The sequence below is a fragment of the Loxodonta africana genome, chromosome 13 (genome assembly GCF_030014295.1).
Source record: "Loxodonta africana isolate mLoxAfr1 chromosome 13, mLoxAfr1.hap2, whole genome shotgun sequence".
NCBI lineage: Eukaryota > Metazoa > Chordata > Mammalia > Proboscidea > Elephantidae > Loxodonta > Loxodonta africana.
Genome location: NC_087354.1, coordinates 9,842,695 through 9,863,370, shown reverse-complemented (window position 1 = coordinate 9,863,370; position 20,676 = coordinate 9,842,695). Strand labels below are relative to the sequence as shown.

Below are 20,676 nucleotides of genomic sequence, written 5' to 3'. Positions count from 1 at the left end.
GCAAGAAGTGATGGCAAGCACGGCAGAGTCCAACTGCAAAGAATTGGTGGCAGCAGAACCAGAAGACAGGCTTGAGATGGCACAGTGGGCTTCCCAGTGGATGTGCTGACCCACAGAGTGAGAGAGCTGAGAGCCTTCGGGTCGGAGGCTTCCCGGTGGAGTAGGGTGCCACTGGGCACTTAGTGTCAGAGCTAAAGAGTTTTGTAACACTTGCCAAGCACGGCAGAGACTGGGCCTCTCAGGGATGAGGCCTGAGAGAGGAGCCTGTCCTCAGTGGGCCAAGTGGACCCCTGCATGGCTGAGAGGAGCTGACAGCTGTCCTGCATTGAAGAAGGGAGACTTTGCCTACATGCTTCCTTATCTTGGCCCCGAGCTGTAGCCTGTCGATCCTGATCCCAAGTCGTAACCTGTTAACTTGGCTAATAAGCCCCATAACTGTGAGCATGGTCTGTGAGTTCTGTGTGGCCATTGCAATGAATTATTACACCCAGCAGGGAAGTGGAGAGGGCCGTGGGAGGGATGGCCACCGTCAGGATGGTAAAAAGGAAGGAGAGAGGAGGCATGTCTGACCTCCACTCACAGGCATCAGCCCTGGGTTGATGATGACGGTGACTCTCTCCTTCCCCTTGCGAACTGAGATGAGGAGTCCTGATGCCCCCACACCGTTTTTACACTTCCCACGACTGATGGGATCAAAAACGGGGGTGGCCACGAACAGGTGGAGCACAGGGCATTTTAGGGCAGTGAAGTGGCTTTGCATGACACTGGTGGACGCATGACATTATGCATTTGTAAGGCCCATGGGACTGTGCAGCACAGAGTCAGCCCTGATGTAAACTACAGCTGATAATGATGTATCGTAAGAAATGCACCCCAGGAAGGCCAGATGCGACAGTGGGGAAACTGTACAGGGGAGAAGGGCAATGAGAACTTTACAGAAAGTACATTCTACACGATTTTCCCTAAACTTAAAACTTCTCTGAAAAATGAAGTGCATTAAAAAAATAATAAACCAAATTAGAAACCTCGATTCCCTAGCCCCTGCCATGGGTGCACTTTCCACAGATGTGGGGCATCGGAATCCTCTCTCCAGCACCCCTTCCTGTCTAGGTCCTCCTGACAGGCCGAGAGGCTGGCTGGTTTCCCACAGTTACCTCCTGCGAGCAGACCCCATTCCCTTCCTGCAATCCCAGCCTTACACCTCAGCAGTTCCCGTTATGACCTTAGTGTGGGCAATTTTCATTCCCTTTTTTTTTTTTGGATGAGCCAAAAAATGCCTGTAAAGTTTGTGGTAAGCCTGGAGGACAAGGGTGGGATTCAGGGATGAGGGATTCATTGGGTAAATGTGGACTGCTCTCCAACTGCTGTGAGTGCAGGGGGGGAAGAGACTACATTTACCAGGTGACGGCCACGAATCATGTACTTAACCAGTTGCCATGGAGCTGAGGGTCAGAGTAGAACTGTGCTCCATAGGGTTTTCAATGGCTGATTTTTTGGAAGTGGATTGCCAGGCTTTTCTTCCCAGGTGCCTCTGGGTACATTTGAACCTCTAACTTTCTGGTGAGCAGCAAGCGTGTTAACTATTTGCACCACTCTTGGCTATGTTAACCTGCTCAACCAAAGATCACAAGTCAGCACAGCAGCTGCAGCTGGGCTACTACCTGGCTACGTTTGTGTGGTCCACTACAATCTACCTTCCTATACCGTGTATCTAGCTTTTGTAGGGGCCAGACTTGTGAATTAGCCGGGGTATGACAGGGACCAATGCCTCTAAATTATTGAACTTTTTGAGGGTGACATTAATCTTTGCCACCCCTAAGAATGCGACACTATTTTTTTGTGTGTTTGTGTGCTTTAGGCAAAAGTTTACAAATCAAGTCAGTCTTTCGTACAAAAAGTTATACGCGCCTTACTATGTACTTCTAGCTGCTCTCCCCCTAATGAGACAGCACACTTTTCCTCTCCACCCTGTATTCCCCGTGTCCATTCAAGCAGCCCCTCTCCCCTTCTTCCTTCTCATCTCGCCTCCAGACAGGAGCTGCCCGCATAGTCTCATGTGTCTACTTGAGCCAAGAAGCTCACTCCTCACCAGTATCATTGTCTATCTCATAGTCCAGTCCAATCCCTGTCTGGAGAGTTGGCTTTGGGAATGGTTCCAATCTTGGGCTAACAAAGAGTTCAGGGACAGTGACTGTCAGGATCCCTCCAGTCTCAGTCAGACCATTAAGCCTAGTCTTTTTATGAGAGTTTGAGATCTGCATCCCACTGTTCTCCCGCTCCATCAGGGACTGGAACACTGTTTTTGATTTACTATCCAGGTCCCTGGGTTTGTACTCGGCTCCTAACCTACGCCACCACTTACCTCTCGGTTTGTTGTACTGTGGTGGCTGGTGTATACCTGTGACGCTGGATGTTATGTCACTGGTATTTTTCAAATACCACCAGGGTCACTCATGGTAAACAGGTTTCAACGGAGCTTCCATAGTAAGACAGACTAGAAAGAAGGACCTGGTGATCTACTTCTAAAAAATTGGCCAGTGAGAACCTTATGAATAGCAAAGGAACATTGGTATAGTGCCAGAAGATGAGTCCTTCAGGTCCGAAGGCAGTCAAAAGATGACTGGGGAAGAGATGGCTCCAAAAAGTGGAGTTGACCTCAATGACGTGGGTGGAGTAAAGCTTTCAGGATCTTCATTTGGTGATGTGACATGAATCAAAATGAGAAGAAACAGCTGCAAACATCCATTAATAATCGGAAAGTAGAATGTACAAAATATGAATCTAGGAAAATTGGAAGTTGTCAAAAATGAAATGGAATCCATAAAGATCAATTTTCAATCTCCTCATGTGTGCAAAAGCTGGACAATGAATAAGGAAGACTGAAGAAGAACTGATGCCTTCAAATTATGGTATTGGCGAAGAATATTGAATATACTGTGAACTGCCAGAAGAACAAACAAATCTGTCATGGAAGAAGTACAGCCAGAATGCTCCTTAGAAGTGAGGACGGTGAGACTTAATCGCACTTACTTTGGAAATGTTATCAGGAGGGACCAGTCCCTGGAGAAGAGCAACATGCTTGGTAAAGTAGAGTCAGCAAAAAAGAGGAAAACCTTCAATGAGATGGATTGACACAGTGGCTGCAACAATGGGCTCAAACATAGTAACAATTGTGAGGACGGCACAGGACAGGGCACTGTTTCGTTCTGTTATGAGTCAGCATCAATTTGATGGCACCTAACAACAACAACTAACCTAAAGGTTGGTGGTTTGAACCCGCCCAGTGCTGCTGTGGAAGACAGGCCTGGTGATCTGCTTCCATAAAGATTACAGCCAAGCAGATCCTCAGAGTTCTACTTTGTAACACATGTTGTTGCCATGAGTTGAAGTCTACTGGACAGCAACAGGTTTGGTTGCTGTTTTTTTTATCCTGGCTTGGCAAGGGGAAAAGACCTCTCCAAAGGCTTCTGCCGGCCTTCCCCACTCCAATTGCTCTTACCCCACAGATTAAGGCACCCAGGGGGTGAGGGGAATTCTGCCAACTGCCAAGAATCTCCACTCCAATAATACACTCAAGAAGTGGAAAAGTGATTACCAGGCGGTCAATAGACCACAGGCCCCAGAGAGGCAGGCCAAGACCTGGCTCCCACCAGCCCCACACTCTCCGCGGGCCATGTGACCCTCTGATCTCCATTTATCAATATTGGTTCAGACCCAGGTAATGCGGGGCTGCCTCTAGACAGGCCCGGAGTCTTCGATGCTGTGTACACTGCCATGGGGTTGCAAAGCCTTCGTCACAGGGCACAGTCAGTGGGGCCTACGTCTGACGACTAACTGGGGAATGGTGATCTGGGGGATTAGGGGGTGGCTGGCTCAGCCTCCTGATGGTCCATCGGTGATATGGCTTGTTGCATGAACTAATCAACGCTCTGTTGACTGCTGTCCACTGGCCTCGTGGACCCTGAGCGCTGTTAACCATCTCCTCAGTGCTCTGCATGGAGACCCCAGCTGCTATTCTGATCTTGCTAGTCATTGAGGTCATTGCAGTCCCCTGGCTTCTGGATTCAGCTCCCACCTGCCCTCTACTACACTGTGCTCCTAGCACCTCCCACCGTCAGCCCTGACTTACAGCCAAGATGAGCTTCTCAACAACACGCTGCCCCTCTCACAAGGGAGGGACGCTTTGTGCCTTTGGTAAAACGGAGGGTCCATCAGCCCCGCTTGGGTCGCTGACGTGGGTGTGGGCTGCTGCGTTCTCCGGCCTCTCATGTGGTAACCACTGGGAGCCTTTGGCCCCTTGGGTGGCTGTTCTGCCATTTCTCTGCACATGGTATGGCCATCTTGCCCCTGAGCTTCCCAGAGCCATGCAGGGTCCTTGCCAGGGTGTTCAATTCCACACCCCAGAGCAGAGAGTGTCCCCCCATTGAGGAGCTCGTCCTTACCCTGGCCCCACCCTTTTTGCCTCAGCCCGTCGGGGTCCAGTCCCAGGCATACTTACTGTCTGGCCAGGTCCTACCTCGCCCTGCAGCTCCTTTGGCATATACTCCTGCCCTCCCTTAGCAGGTCCTGCATCCCCCCAATCTTGCTATACTGGGGTTTGCCCCTCATGATGGATCTGCTTGCCCAGGGGGATCATGGAGTTAGATCCTGGGAGGAACATATCTTGTTGGACACCTGCCACATCGGAGGCCTCTGTGTGACCATCGAGCAGGAACGGGGAGATGGGGAGCATGTGGGGGAGGGGGAGAACTTCTGCCTAATGAGGGGAGCAGGCCACTCCTGCAGGCCCAGAGGGCTCACAGAAATCTGGAGTTCAAGGTTCTCACCTACACCTACCCAGATCTTGGCATCCCAGGTCTCAGGTTCCCACTGCTTTTCCATTGTGGCCCTGAACTTGGTACAGAGCACTCACTGTCCTAGTCCCCCAGGCTGTCGTATCAAAGGACCACAAACATGGTAGCTTAAAACAACAGAAATTTAATCTCTCACAGTTCTTGAGGGCAGAAGTCCAAGATCAAGGTGTCTGCAAGGCTACTCTCCAAAGGCTCTAGGGGAGGGATTCTTCCTTGCCTCTTCCAGCTTCTGGTGGTCCCAAGTCTTCTTTGGCTTGTAGCAGTGTGAAAATGGCATGGCAGGGGCATCTGACCTCCTCTAACTTCACAAGGAGAATCAAGGTCAACAGCCCAAGGCTGATTCCTATGAGACAGAGGTCAGACTTGCCTCCACCCTCCAACCTTTTCATCAGCTCTGACACCAGCCATCCCTCCCACAGCACTCTCTACTCCTCTGCTGGGTTTGATAATTTTTGCAATGCCCACACAGAACTAATAGGCAATATTCATGATTATGGGGCTTGTTAGGGAGGTAAAAACCAAAAAAACCAAACCCGTTGCCATTGAGTTGATTCCGAGTCATAGCAACCATATGGGACAGAGTAGAACTGCCCCATAAGGTTGCCAAGGAGCGGCCGGAGAATTCAAACTGCCAACCTTTTAGTTAGCAGCTCTTAACCACTGGGCCACCATGGCTCCCTTAGGGAAGTAACAGGTTACAATTGAGGCTCAGGAATGCTCAGGATATCGTTCTTCGATCAGGACAGCCCCTTCTCAGCCATTCCCACAGGCAGGCCTCTCTCTGACCCCTCAGCCTCTGCCCTGCTTGGGCAAGTGTTACAAAGGTCTTTTAGCTCTACTTATAAGTATTCGGAGGCAGCCCACTCCGCTAGGAAGACTCCTGCCCAAAGGTACTCAGCTCTCTTGCTTCATGGGTTGGGGAGCCTAGCTCTGAGAAATGCCCACTCTGCCAGCAAGCCTTCTGCCCAAAGGCACTCTACTTTCTCGATCCCTGGGCTAAAAAGCCCACCATACCATCTCCTGCCAAACTCCTAGCTCTGCTGCCACCATTTCTCTGCTGCTGCTTCTTGCTGTCTCTCACCATTTCCAGTGTTACAGCTCTCTCTATCTCTGTCTCCTGGACCTAGGAGGTTCTCAGTGCAAGGATCCTGGGTCCAAAGGATGCACTCCACTCCTGCCTCTTCTTTCTTGGTGGTGGCGAGATCCTCCCTCCTGCCCCTGGGATGGTTCATTTTAAACCTAGCAGGATGGCAAAACTGACCAATTCCCTCATTAGAATTCCATACAGCTTATTTGCATGATTCCACCCCCACAAGGGTGCCATGCAACTTATTTACATTATTAGCAAACTATCCAATCCCCTTGGTGGGCCACAAGCACCTCATTTGCATAGCCACACCCAGTCATTTGGTGGGAGTTACAGAGTATGTGGCTAGAAGGGCCGTATTAAGTAATTCATTGCACCGCAGGCAGCGTCACTCCGATCTCTGCCTCTGTCTTCATGTGGGCTCCTTCCTGTGTGTCTCTGTGTCTAAGTCCCTTCTCCCTTTCTTATCAGGATGCCAGTCATACTGGATTAGGACCCACCCTATTCCAGTTGGAACTCTTATTAATTAATTACATCTGCAAAGATGCTATTTCCAAATAAGGTTCAAATAACATTCACAGGTACAGGGGTACAACTTGAACGTATCTTTAAAAAAAAAAAAAAGAGGACACAAATCAGCCCACAACACCTGCCAAAGCACAGAGGTGCTGTGCTTATGAATAACCTGTAGGCCTCAGCCTCTGCTCCACCAGGCTTCTTCCTTGCTCCTCCCCCTCTCCCCCCTCCCCACCAGCCCTGCCAGGCCTAAGGGTCTCCTTAAATGTTCTAGGAGGCCCTCTGGCTTCCACATTTTGATGTGAATTTGTGAGTATCTCCAGTCTGTCATTATCTCCCTTTAAGAACCAGTGGTGCTCAGAGCAGCTGGGGGTCCACCAGTTACAGCATCCCCCCCAAACACACACACACACACACACACACACACACACGCTTCTCAACCCCAGTACATGGTCCCAGCCAGCCACCCTCTTCCCTGGAATCATACCTGGTTCTTCTCTGATGCAAGGGCTAACAGTCCCATTGCTGCAGCCTGCCAGGGACTGTTCACACTCTGCCTACCACCTATGAGGGCACCCCTAGTGCCAGCTGTTCGGCAAGTGGCACCTGTCCCAGGTCCCTTAAGAGTCTTCTTTCTAAGATACACCTGTAAGGAAGTGAGGAGAGCAGGACCAGTCAGAGGGAGAGGAAGACCCAGGATGCAACTGTACCCGAGGCCTCACCAGTCCTGCAGTGGCCCTGGAGCTGTGGGCATGGCATTGGCCATGGGCGGCCCCTGGGAGGGGCAAGATCTTGGGCAAGGATGTTCTCTGAGGCTGCGAACAGTTCCTAGTGAGAGACACAGCTGTGAACCACCTGCAGTTGTCCACTCCTGTCATCCAGCTCAGTGAGGGACACAGCTGTGAACCACCTGCAGTTGTCCACTCCTGTCATCCAGCTCAGTGAGGACACAGCTGTGAACCATCTGCAGTTGTCCACTCCTGTCATGCAGCTCAGCACTCCTTCCTTCTGCCTTCAATTCGGACTCTCAGTGCTGGTGCGCTGCCTTGGGCCACCGCAGTGCGGGCTTGTCCCAGACCCTCCAGTTCTGCAACAGCCCCCCGGTCGCATGCCCAGCAGTCCACCCAGCCGCCTGGACGGGGAGCAGGTTTATCACAGAAAGGCAGGAGAAAGACCCCCTCAGCCAGGGCTGGCTTGGTGGGTCTGCGACCAGGGCAGGGGGTGCTCTCAGAAGAGGTTGTGCCGCCATCTTGGAACGCTTAACAATTTTATCTTTAAATTTGTGTTCTGTAAATGGAGTCCAATGGGACAATGGAGCACACACGGGGGCCCATCTCCTGCTTCCCCTCACTTCTCCAGTGAGGGTCCTTGGCCATATACTCTTCTCTGCTCCCCCCCTGCCCCCGTGACCACTGCCCCTGGCTGGGGCCTGGGCACAGGTGCAGGGAGGGGCAGGTGTGTAAGCCTCTCCCACTGAATTGTGGGGCAGGGTGTTGGGTCCTGCGGGAATCTGCACTCTCGCCACAAGTACCCCATACCCAAGGGAGCACAACATTAATAGAAAATAAAAAACACCATGGCTGGTCCAGAGAGAGATAGGGGAAGAAAGGAAAGAGCTTTTTCCTGCTTTTTGAATAAGGGCTCCTGTGTTTTCCTTTTGCACTGGCTCTCAGACTATGGAGTTCCTGGGTGGTGCCAACAGTCAAAAGCTAACCAAAAGGTTGGCTGTTCAAGTCTACCCAGAGACACCTTGGAAGAAAGGTGTGGTGACCTGATTCCAAAAACTTGAACTTTGAAACCCTGTGGAGCACAGTTCTACTCTGATACACAGGGGTTCGCCATGAGCTGAGGTCGATTTTGGCAGCAACTGGTTTGGTTTGGTGTTCCCACAGGCCATGCAGCCCATCCTGCTCCCGGTGTGATGATGAGTGGATCAACCACGTCCTCCTGGGCACACACGGGTACACTCTAGCACCCTTTCTGACCACCATAAACCCAAGGACTGCCTGCAGCACTGCCAGAGGTGGCCAGCACTGTGCCCACACTTGGCCCAGCTCTCCATACGTCACTTCATTTCCTTCCTCCTCAGGAGAAGCTTGGGGCTTTTCAGCTACAGTCCCTTCCTTCTTGCCCCAAAACTACACAAATGGCTCCAAGACTCATTAACTTGTGGGCGGGAGCAAGTACTAAACTCAAGTTGAGCAGACATTTCTATGCCTGTCCAAGATAGCATAAATGGTGATGGAGACCCTGGCAGGGAGCACGCCACACCCTGCCCAGGATGCCCGTCTCTGCAGCTCCAAACCTGACCGAGTTGGCACAGACACCAGGAGCCGGCACCCTGCTGTGGTCCAGACATGCTGTCATGGCCCTGGGTGCCCAGCCAGAGAGGGCTGGCTGTCACCTGTTCCTGCTCAGGGACTATGTTAGGAGTTCACTGACTGTTCCCTCAAGGTGTGACAAATGAATACTAGCTCCCAGGGCCAGAAATTAAAACGGGCTGGGCTCCCTCCCATCTGCCTGGGGCTCAGGGAGTCCCTAGGATGTGCCTCCTCCTCCCCCTCCCCCTTAGCAGGCAGGGCCCACAAACCCAGGGGGCCCATCTGCAACATTTGTTTGGGTGAGGGCTAGGGCAGCATTTATAGTGGTCCTGCAAGCTGCCCTCGGCTAGGAGGCTGTGCCAGGCGGGGTCCCAGCAGCAGCTGGGCACCCGCTCCAGATGATACCGCAGAACCTCCCTGCCGTCAGAGGGAGCCTCCTGGGTAATCCCTCCTGTGGCTCCTGGGGAGAGGAGAGAACACAAGCCGATTGTGGTAGATCATGTGCTGGGAGAGAGGCCGGGAAAGGGGGCGATGAAAACCCCCTTTGTGCATGGCCTCATCTGCCACACACTGGGCTTGTGTTTCTTGCTTTATGACAATTGGGTGAAACATTACACTGGGCATCAATTATTCAGATTTCACTGCAAGGCCGGACCACAGCGGCCCCCTCTTGCCCCTACCCAGAGGGACAGGCGATGAGGCGGTGGAGGTTCAGACACGCCCCAGGCAGAGACCTTGAGCTCCCACCCCCAGGGTTCAGCCCCCCACTCCCCATTGCGTTGAGTCTTTTCTGGGCATTTTGGTGGACACCAGAAAGCACAACTCCACTTCAGACAATAAGTAGAGTCAAGGCATTCTCTGGTGCTCAAGGAGACTAGCGGAGCACCAAGAAGACGCTGTCTTGTTTCTCTGGCTGGTCTATTTCCCAGCTGGCTGTTGGATTTTCTCACCTCAGTACAGAATTGTGCTCAGGACCCTGCACCTGCAGGCCTGCCCCACAACTGTCCTCACCGCCTCCCAAAGCAGCCACTCACCCGCCTCTGTGGTCCCCACTTACACACCCTTCTGTTCTAATTCAAGTGTTGAAAGCCATGCAGATCCCTTTTAGCAGCGTTTAGCTGGGGCAGCGGTGGTTCAGAGGTAGGACCCTCACTTTCCTCTCAATAGACGGAGGTTTGAATCCAGCCAGTGTACCTCACGTACAGCCACCAACCAACACTCACCTGTCAGTGGAGGTTTGCGTGTTGTTATGATGCTGAACGTAGCCCTGGTGGTACAGTGGTTAAGAGCTGTGGCTGACAACCAAAAGGTCGGCAGTTTGAATCCACCAGCTGCTCCTTGGAAACCCTGTGGGGCAGCTCTACTCTGTCCTATTGGGTCACTAGGACTTGGACTCGACTCGATGGCAATGGGTTCGGGTTTGTTTGTTTGGTATGATGTTGAACAGGTTTCAGCAGACCTTCCAGACTTGGATGTACTAGGGAGAAAGGCCTGGTGATCTGCTTCCCAAAGTCAGCCGATGAAAACCCTGTGGATCACAATGGGCCAATCTGCCACCCATCCTGTGGGTGACGCAGGACCAGGCAGTGTGGCTTCTGCTGTGCACATGGTCTCCATGAGTCGGGCTGACTCCAGGGCAGCTACGAGCAATGACAACAGTGTTTAGTTACCATCCTGAAAATTTTTATATATTCGTGTTTCACTATCACTCCATTCAAAATATTGTCTAATTATCCTTGTGATTTCTTTTTTGACTCATGGATTTTTTAGAAGTATTTTGTTTAATTTCAAAATATTTTGGTAATAGTCATACATCTTTATGTTACTGATTTCTAGTTTAGGTCCACGGTGGTCAGAGAACAGACGTTGTATGATTCCAGCCCTTTTAAATGTATCGATACTTATTTTCTGATCCAGCACGTGACCTACCTTGGCAAATGTGCTGTGTGTACGTGAAAGGAGTGTGCATTCCGCACGGGGGCGGATTAACCAGTGAGCAAGGCATGTACGGGCTTAGAGTAAGCAAGGTATGCACAGGCCTGACCATGTCTGCAACCCTGGTGGCATAGTGGCTAAGTGCTACAGCTGCTAACCAAAAGGTTGGCAGTTCAAATCCACCAGGCACTCCTTGAAAACTCTATAGAGCAGCTCTACTCTGTCCTCTATGAGCTTTTTTTGGTTTTTAACTGTGTTTACTTACTAACCTGTAGTGCACAATTTCAGATGCGTTTCACCACATCTTTAATGTGGTGACATCATGCACTACAGATTGGTAAGTAAACACAAGTAAGCCCATACGTACCTCGCTTATTGAGTAATCCATCCCTGATTGTACAGACGGACAAAAAAAAAAAAAAAAAAGCCAACCCGTTGACACTGAGTCAGTTCTGACTCATAGTGACCCTACAGGACAGAGTAGAACTGCCCCATAGGGTTTCTAAGGCTATAATCCCTACAAACAAAGGAGCCCTGGTGGCATAGTGGTTAAAGCGCTTAGCTGTTAACCAAAAGGTTGGCAGTTTGAAAGTACCAGCTGCAGCAGTCTGCTTCCGTAATCCATTCAATGGAATATTATTTAGTCATGAAAAGGGATGAAGTACTGATACAAGCTATAATATGGATGACCCTTGAAAACCAGACACAAAAGGCCACGTATTTTAGGATTCCATTTGTATGAAATGTCCAGAATAGGCAAACCCATGGCTATATGAAGTAGATTAGCGGTTTCCAGGGATTAAGGAAAAAGAGAATGGGAGTGACTACTGATGGGCATGGGGATTTTTTCTGGGAGGGCGATAATGCTCTGAAATCAGATAGTGACGGTGTTCGCACAACCTTGTGAATATCCTAAAAACCACTGCATCGTACACTTTAAAATGGTAAACTGTTTTAGCATATGAATTATACCTCAATTTTTTAAGGTAAAAAAATCAACTGACCGTGTTTATGTGGGTCTATTTCTGGACTCTCTATTCTGTTCTGTTGAGACATGCGTCTGTTCCTGCACCGATACCACGATGTCGTGTTTGCTGTAGCTATACAGGAAGTCTTTAAATTGGCTAGTATGCTTCCTTGAACTTTATTTTTCTTTTTTACAATTGCTTTAACTATTCTACTTTCTTTGCCTTTCCACATAAAATTTTGAATTGACTTGTCTATGTATACACACATACAGAAATAATTCCTGCTGGAGTTTTGATTGAAATTGTGTAAAATCTAGAGATGAGTTTGGGGGAGAATTGACATATAAACTGTACTGAGTCCTCCAATCCATGAAGATGGGGTGTCTCTTCATTTATTTAGGTCTTCTTTTGCTTCTTTCATTAATGTCTTATTGTTTTTAGCATACAGTCCTGAACATGTTTTGTTAGATTTATAGTAAATACTTCATTTGGGGGAAATTACTGTACATGGTATATGTATTTTTTTATTTCAAATTTTTTATTACTAGTATATGGAAATACAATTAATTCTTTATCCTGACACCATGACCTTTTATCCTGAAATACTGCTGAGCTCGTTAACTGTAAGGGCTTTTTAAAAATTCCTTAGGATTTTCTACACAGACAATCATGCCACCTGTGAATAGCGACAGTTTTACTTTTTTCTTATAAAATCCATAGGCTTTCATTTCCTTTCTTAGCTGACTGCACTGACTGGTACTTACAGTACGATGTTGAGGAAGGGCGGAGACAGCAGTTACCTTTGCCTTATTTCTTCCTGTAGGGAGGTGAGTCTTTCACCACTGAATCTGACGTTAGTGGTAGGTTTCTCTAGGTGTTCCCTGATTTTCCATTTATCTTTACCATATTAAGGAAGTTCTCTTCTATTCCTAGTTTGCTGGAAGTCTTTACCATAAATGGATGCTGGATTTTGTCAATTTTATGGATAACTGATATCATGATATAATTTTTTTCTTTAGTCTGTTAATATGGTGAACTACACTGATTGATTTTCAAATATCCCTTGCATTTATGGGGTAGAGCCCACTTAAAAAAAACAAGCCCACTCATAGCGACCCAATAGGACAGAGTAGAATTGCCCCATAGAGTATGCAAGGAGCGCCTGGCAGATTCCAATTGGCGACCTCCTGGTTAACAGCCATAGTACTTACCCACTACACACTAGGGTTTCCTGATCCCACTTAGATGTGTTGTATTTTTTTAAAATATGGTTCTGAATTTTATTTGTGAATATTTTGTTGGGGTTATTTCTATGTTCATGAGAGATACTGGTCTATAGTTTTCTTTTCCTGTGCTATCGTCTGGCTTCATAAATTGAGTTGAGAAGTGTTTCCTCCTATTATAATGTTTTGGAAGAGATTGTATATAATCAATGTTATTTTTTTTTCTCTAAATTTTTGGTAGAATTCACTAGTAAAACTACCTGAGTATGGTTCTTTTTAAAAATATTTTAATGAAAAATTCAATTTTTTCAAAAGGCGTAGGGCTATTCAGGTTATTTTTTCTTTTTGGGTGGGTTTTGGTAGTTCCTAGCTTTCAAGTAGTTGATGCGTTTCATTTAAGTTGTCGGGTTTGTGTAGGTAGAGTTGTTTGTAGAGTTCCCTTATTATCCTTTTGATGTCTTGATAGAGGCCATTTGTGTCTTCTCTTTTTTTTATTTTATTTTTTGTCAGTTTAACTAGAGGTGAATTAATCTTATTAATCTTTTCAAATAACTGTCTTTAAGTTTCATTGATTTTCTTTATTTTTTCTTTCAATTTGATTGTTTTATCCTCTTATCTTTATTATTTCTTTCCTTCTGTGTGTTTCAGTTTTATTTTTCCCTCCTTTGTCTATTTTCTTAAGGTAGAAGCTTTGATTTGTGATACAAATCTTTTTTTTTCCCTAGTAAAGAATTAAGTCCTAATTTTTTTCTCTAACCAGTGCTTTACTTATATCCCAAAAGTTTGGATATGTTCTATTTTCTATTTCATTTAGTCAAAAAATATTTTCCAGTTTTTCTCGAGACTCCTTCTAGCTTAATGGGTCATTTAGGAGTGTGAATTGACAAGGGTTTGCTCATTTTCCAGTTACCTTTCTGTGACTGATTTCTAGTTTAGTCCCATTGTGGTCAAAGAATGTAACTTGAATTAGTTAAATTGCTTTAAATTTGTTGAGGTTATTTCATGACAAAGGATGTGGTCTATCTTGGTGAATGTCCCCTGTGCACTTGAAAAGAAAGGATTTGTGTTCTCTTGTTGGGTGGAGTACAGCCAATCCCCAGGTTAGAACTTCCGACTGACAGCCAGCCAGCAGTTAGGAGCCAAGCCCTTGTAAAGCCTATCAGGAAAAACCTGACTTGGTGTTGGGGGCGGGCTCCCGCGACGGGCCACGCTTCTTCTGTGTGCTCATGTGCTGCAGCAGGTCCTGAGGGGCCGCTGGCAGAGGGTAGGCCCCTGTGACCTGTGGCACCCAGCATGGGCCAGCAGCAGCGACAGTGGAGAGCCCACATACGCCTGAGTCCCTCAGGGCTCGGAGAGAGCGGGTCCCACCATCTGCGTGCCCACAAGCACCACCGCTCTCCTCTGCGTGGCGGGCCTACAGGTGGTAGTTGTCAGCAGCCCGGGTCATTGGTACCGTGCTTTAGGTGTTTTCTGAGTACAACCGGTCAGTGTGTAGCACTGGCACATGGCTGGGCCTCCAGGGAGCCCCTTCACCCAGCTTCGCCACACCCACCCCACTAGGCCCTCCGTGCTGTGCTGCCCAGGGCCATCATTGCACCTCTTTGGGCTTCTGTTTCACCTACCTTACACCTGTGGGATTTCATTGTTGCAGTGGTTCTTGGCCTCTTGCGGGGGCAGGGGGGCAGTCTTAGATTCCTGACCTCTGTATATCCATACCATTTCTGGAGGTCCCTGGAGAACTTCAGACTCGGGTTTCCGTAACCATCCTCTTCCCAACCCGTGGGCCCGGACTCATTCTTAGCACATCCTGAGGGGCACTTTCTCCTTTGCACCCAGAGGCAGAGGCCTCATAATTGGTGTCTGAGGTTGACATGTCTGGTGAGCAGCTGATGGGGAGACGAACTGTCTGGCCCCAACACCATCCTGCCAAAGTCCCCAACTCTCCCTGCCTCTACTGAGGAGGGTTCAAAGCTTAGCAGAAATTCGGCCAGATGGTACAACGTAGATTTTTTAGCTCAGAGTCTAAAATAAAGATCTAAATGATCTCAAAGATTTTACAGAACAGAATCTTCTGAATATTTCGGGTAACATTTGCCCTGTAGGTATCTCTTCAACTGAGGAGAAGATGCAGACAATGGTTCATAATAACAAGTGGGATCTACTTTACCAAGCACCAAAAACCAAAAACCAAACTCTTTGCCATGGTGTTGATTCTGACTTACAGTGATTCTATAGGACAGAGTAGAACTGCCCCGTAGGGTTTCCAAGAAGGCTGGTGGGTTTGAATTTCAAACCTTTTGGCTAGCAATGGAGCTCTTAGCCAGTGCACCACCAGGGCTCCATCAAAACATTAGTATTCTTATTACTGTATTATTATGTTAAAGGTGTTTTAGTGTATCTGGAAGTGTTTCTTTAATGTTTTTTTATGCTTAGAAAGGTACACTATATACTATATAAACTATATACTGTATCCAAAAAACACTATATACTATTTACTATATACTATATACTATGACAAACATTTGACTAACTGATATTAGATACGAACCACACCTAGACGTTCCGACTTATGCACAAATTCTACTTAAAGACAGATTTAGGAATGGAACTGCCTGTATTCTGTAAATGTCAATTAGATCCACTTCGTAAAAGCACTGTTCAGTTCTAAATCTTTACTGGTGTCCTATTACTTGTTCTACTGATTACTGATAGAGGAGTGCTGATGTTTCAAGTTATAACGGTGGATTTGTCCCTTTGTCCTTTCAATTCTGTCGAGTTTTTCTTTCTTTATTTTGGAATGTGATCGTGGGTGCATACCACTTAGGACTGCTATGTCTTCTTAGTGAATTGACCCTTTTATCATTTTTTAATTTGCCTTGCTCCGATGCCTACTTTTTCTGACAGCATATATGCACCTCCGTTTGATTAAATTGATTAGCGTGTGGTATATCATTTTGCATCCTTTTTCCTTTCATCTTGTCCCTGGGTGGCACAAAAGGTTAAACACTTGACTGCTTATTGAAAGACTGGAGGTTAGAATGGAAGAAAGGCCTGGCGATCTGCTTCCGAAACGTCACAGCCTTGGAAACCTCATGGAGTGCAGTTCTACTTGGAAACACATGGCGTCATCTTGAGTCAGAATTGACTCGATGGCACCTGACTGGTTGGTTGGTTGGTATATCATCGTACTCAAAAAGGATTTCTTACAGACAGCATAGAATTGCTTCTTGTTTTTTTTATTCCAGTCTGGTGATCTCTGTGGTGTGCTGTTTGAGAACAAATCCATGCATATCCCGCTCAGAGGGGAGCCAAGGAATTCATACCAGCTTTATTGGATTCTCTCCTGAGCTCCTTTCTCTGCATGATCTCCCAATCTTTTCCAGCTCTCTGGGGCCTCCCTTCCCGGTTCTGTGGGCAGAAAGCCAGGGTTTTATTTTCCGCTCTCTCCTGCACACCTCCCACAGCTGCAGCTGCATCTAGGAATGTAATCTGTGGGAGGACAGAGTAAGAAAAAGCAGTGGGACTTTGCCCCACAATCTTGGCGCCACAGTTCTTGTGGTCAGAGAGAAGGGCTCCCCTCTGTCAGAGTTTCAGGAGCCTTTCATGGACTGCTGTCACCACTGCTTCTGTGGGGTTGCCTGGGGTGGCGAGGGAGGGGACATGGGAAAACAAACACAGGGTGTTGTCTCACTCTGCCATTAGGGGTTCCCTTTCCTGGTCCTCAGATAGAAAGAGAGGGCTTCTCTTGAGGCTCTTTCAGTCCACACCTGCTGTGCCCTTCCAGGTTCAGAGTGCCTTTGAATCCAGGCTGAGCAATACCACAGGAAAAGTCAGTGGGCAGTTCCACCATCAATTTGATGGCACTTTGAATTTTGGCCTCGTTTCCCCGCTTGCCTACCAGTTACTTCTCAGAGTCCTCAGAAAGCTACTCCCTGCATTCTGTTCAGGAATTAAAGCTGCATTCAGGGGAGAGACAGGGTGATGTGTGCCTGCACCATCTTGCTCAGATCATCAACCTTCATCCGGTGAATTTTTCATTCCAGACATTGTATTTTTCCAGTTCTGGAGTTCCCACGTGTGGTTTCAATTTCTCCCCTCATTATATTTATGTTTTTCTTTAAATCTTTGGGAAACCCCGGTGACGTAATGGTTAAGAGCTACAGCTGCTAACCAAAATGTCAGCAGTTTGAATCCACCAGGCACTCCTCGGAATCTCTATGGGGCAGCTGTACTCTGTCCAACAGGGTCGCTATGAGTCAGTAATCGACTCGACGGCAGTGAGTTTTTTTTTTTTTAATCTTTGAATAATATTTATATTTGTTGTTTTAAAGTCCTTGGCTAATTCCATCATCCCTGTTATTGTCTGGTCTGTTACTATTGACTGATGTTTCTCTTGATTATAGGTCACATTTTTCTGCCTTTTTGCTTTTCTGTTGGATGCTGGACCTGTGAATATTACACTGTCGAATGTCTGGATTTTGTTGTCTTCCTTTAGAGAGTGTTGAGTTTTGTTCTGACAGGCACTTAATTTCCTTGCGCATCAGCTTGAATCTTTCGAGGCTTGTTTTTAGACTTTGTGAAGCTGGGCCTAGGGTAGCCTTTATCTAGGATGGTTTTCCACCACCTGTCTGCCTGTTTGTAGTACTGTGGTGGCTTGTGTGTTGCTATGATCCTGGGAGCTATGACACTGGTATTTCAAATACCAGCAATGTCACCCACGGTGGACAGTTTTCAGCGGCGCTTTCAGACTAGGAAGAAAGGTCTGGCAGTCTACTTCTGAAAATTAGCCAATGAAAACCTACGGATCACAACACAACACTGTCCAATATAGTGCTGAAAGGTGAGCCCCCTAGGCTGGAAGACACTCAGAATACACAGTGGCTGTAAAAATGGACTCAAACATATCATCAATGGTGAAGATGGCGTAGGACCAGGCAACGTTTTGTTCTGTTGTACATGGGGTAGCCATGAGTCAAAGCCAACTCGACAGCAGCTAACAGCAAAAACAGGGTCATTTTAGCCCTGTTTTTGAGGTGTGACCTTTCTAGAGTCTCTGCCGTATTACTTCCATGTTCACCGAGGACTCTGCTCTGACTGGTCAGAACTTGCAGGTCTCCAACCCTGTGTAAGGTCTCCTAGCTGCAACACTTGCAGCACCCGCATATTTTTCTTCTTCCTGTGGTTGTTCTGTGTCCCGCCCTGTGGTGCCTCACCCTATGTGGGTGCAGATTAGGGTTCATCCAAAGACTCGAGATTTCCGGACCCCTGTTCTGCCTGCTCTTCCCTCTATGGTTCTCTGCGCCACCAATTCCAGCCTCCATAGCTCCCCCAAACTCCAGTCTCTGCCTCCTCAGCTCAAAGCCACTCTGTCCTCTGCTGGGATCCCCTCCGGACACCAGGGCTCAGGGAACGCCTGCAGGCATGAAGCCAGGCTGATTGTAGCCTCCTCCCCTCCCCACCCCCTTTATTTGCTTAGTTTTTCCGAGGGATCACATTCCTGCACTGCCCGTTGCCCCATGTCCGCAAACTGTCACTTCCTATATTCCATCCACCTCCTGTGCCAGCTGCTCAGTCACTATAGAAGCTAAAGCTGATTATTTTAATTTGAATTGTGGAATTATCTGACCGCTTTGATGTCAGGTAGACAAAGCTCTAAACAACTTTTAAAAATGTTACCTAATAAAAGAGACAGCCTCGAACATTTGACTGGAATAATTTTTGCACAGTTCAACTGTGTTAAGATATATTTTTGACACATCCACATGTAAGTGTTTTACAAAGATCAGTGAAGCTGGTGGTTAGAAAGGGACTGCCATGCTCTGATAAACTGTTTTCTGAGAACGTCTGCAAAGGGGGTTAAAAACAAACTTGTGTTCTTTATTGTTATTGCAAAAGTAATACTTATTATTGTTGAAAATTTGGAATACAATGACGAGCGAAAAAAATAAGAATAAGAATCACCCAGATCCCATCGTTCAGAGATGGTCACTGTCTTCATTGTAGTGAATAAACATGTGTATCTCATTAGCTATATATCTATCTACACACACTTCCATATGAAAATCAATTCATAGTATGTGAGTTGTATGAACATTACTTTTGAGGCTTTTTAGCAGGATGGCAGTATCTGGGTGGTACAAACGTGAAGCGCTTGACTACTAACCGAAAGGCGGGTGGTTCAAACTCGCCCAGAGATGCCTCTGAAGAAAAGGCCTGGCAATCTGCTTCTGAAAAACCAGCCGTTGAAAACCCTGTGAAAACAGTTCTCTGAAACACGTGCGGTTATCATGAGTCAGAAACGACTCAACAAGTGTTTCTTATGTTCGTTTGTTTTTCCATTTGTTTTTGTTTTTTAGCAGAATCTGTCTGATGGAGGAATTAGGGAGAAGCTTGTCAGCATGCAAACCTGCAGCTTCGTCACTTGCTGCACTGTCCAAAAGTGGGCTCCCCACTGCATCTGGCTGGTGGCTGGATGTATGTGAAGACTGGATGAGTTGACTAAGAAGCCACCGAGGACTGAGGCCATCGGGAATGGTGGGGTGTGTCCCTTGTTTCCCCTGGGCACACGGTGAGGCTGAGATAGAACCCACTCCGTAATCACGTCAGCCCCACCCCATACCCACTGTCTTGTGGCAGGATGACAGACAGACACCGAGGGACCATCTGTGCCAATAGTCTATACAGTCCCTCTGGATTCACTCGTTTGTAGTAAGTTTATATCATTTCACTAAAAAGAAACAATGAGAAACAGGCTAAAATAAAACTCACAAATTCAAGAAAGCCAGATTGCACAGATAATTTTTTAAAGCCATCTTATAAAAAAAAAAAAAAAAACAGACAAGATAATTGTACTTTAGACAAAGGTTAGTTGTCAATAAATAATTTAAGTTGGACCTTCTAGGCAATCAAGGCATAAAAGGAAAATCAAGTGTATTACACAGCCCTTGCTATCTGATAAACACGTTGCCTTTGAATCGATACCAACTCATAGTGACCCATAGGACGGAGTAAAACTGCCCCATAGGGTTCCCAAGGAGCAGCTGGTAGATTCGAACTGCTGACTTTCTGGTTAGCAGCCAATCTCTTAACCACTGTGCCACCAGGTCTCCCGCTATCTGATACAGAGCTGCAATTCCTTATCAGAAACCCTGGGGTAGAATGTTTTTCTGAATTCAGAACATTTTGAATTTTGGACCAGTAATAATGTGCATATACCATGTATTAAGTAACACCCCAACAGGGTCGGGGCCCACCACTCATTACCAAGCACATCTATATTTTGCAGTGAAATATAGAGATATTCATACTAAGTGAGATAAGCAAAGACTTGCTATCTTCAGGAATGACCAAGTCAGATTTTGCCATCCAATGAGTTTACCACTAACTTATGGAAAGTTTTCAGAAATACTTAGATTTCAGAACTGTACATAAGAGATTGTGGGCCTGTAATAGAAGCTGTTAATTAATCTCTCGGGAGAGAGAAATGTTTTCCTAGTTCTGAAATCTAATACCATGTGGACTTTAAGGATGTTGCACAACAAAACAAGCAGGTTCACCAATTGACTTTTTACAAAAAAATGTGTTGTTTCAACAAACTCTATGGAACACTATTGGACGGGCATCCAGCCAGCAACCAGCACAACAGGGGAGGGATGGGAGAGGGCAGGACGCGGAGACAAATAAGAGATGACCTCTGCCCTTCAGGAACACATTGGTGGAAGCAGGGGTGGGCAGAGCACAGGGGGGAAGGACTGAAGTCCTGGGAGACTCAGA

At 47.2% G+C, this 20,676-nt stretch overlaps 1 long non-coding RNA gene across 1 annotated transcript in view; it reads left to right on the top strand.

The window, feature by feature from the left end:
- The window catches only part of LOC111747854 (uncharacterized), a 94,476-nt gene extending 74,787 nt beyond the window's left edge, over positions 1–19,689 (top strand). The window contains exon 6 of the long non-coding RNA XR_010323743.1: positions 19,260–19,689. This is a non-coding gene — a long non-coding RNA (uncharacterized LOC111747854). The remainder of the gene's footprint in view (positions 1–19,259) is intronic.
- Positions 19,690–20,676: the final 987 nt, after the last annotated feature.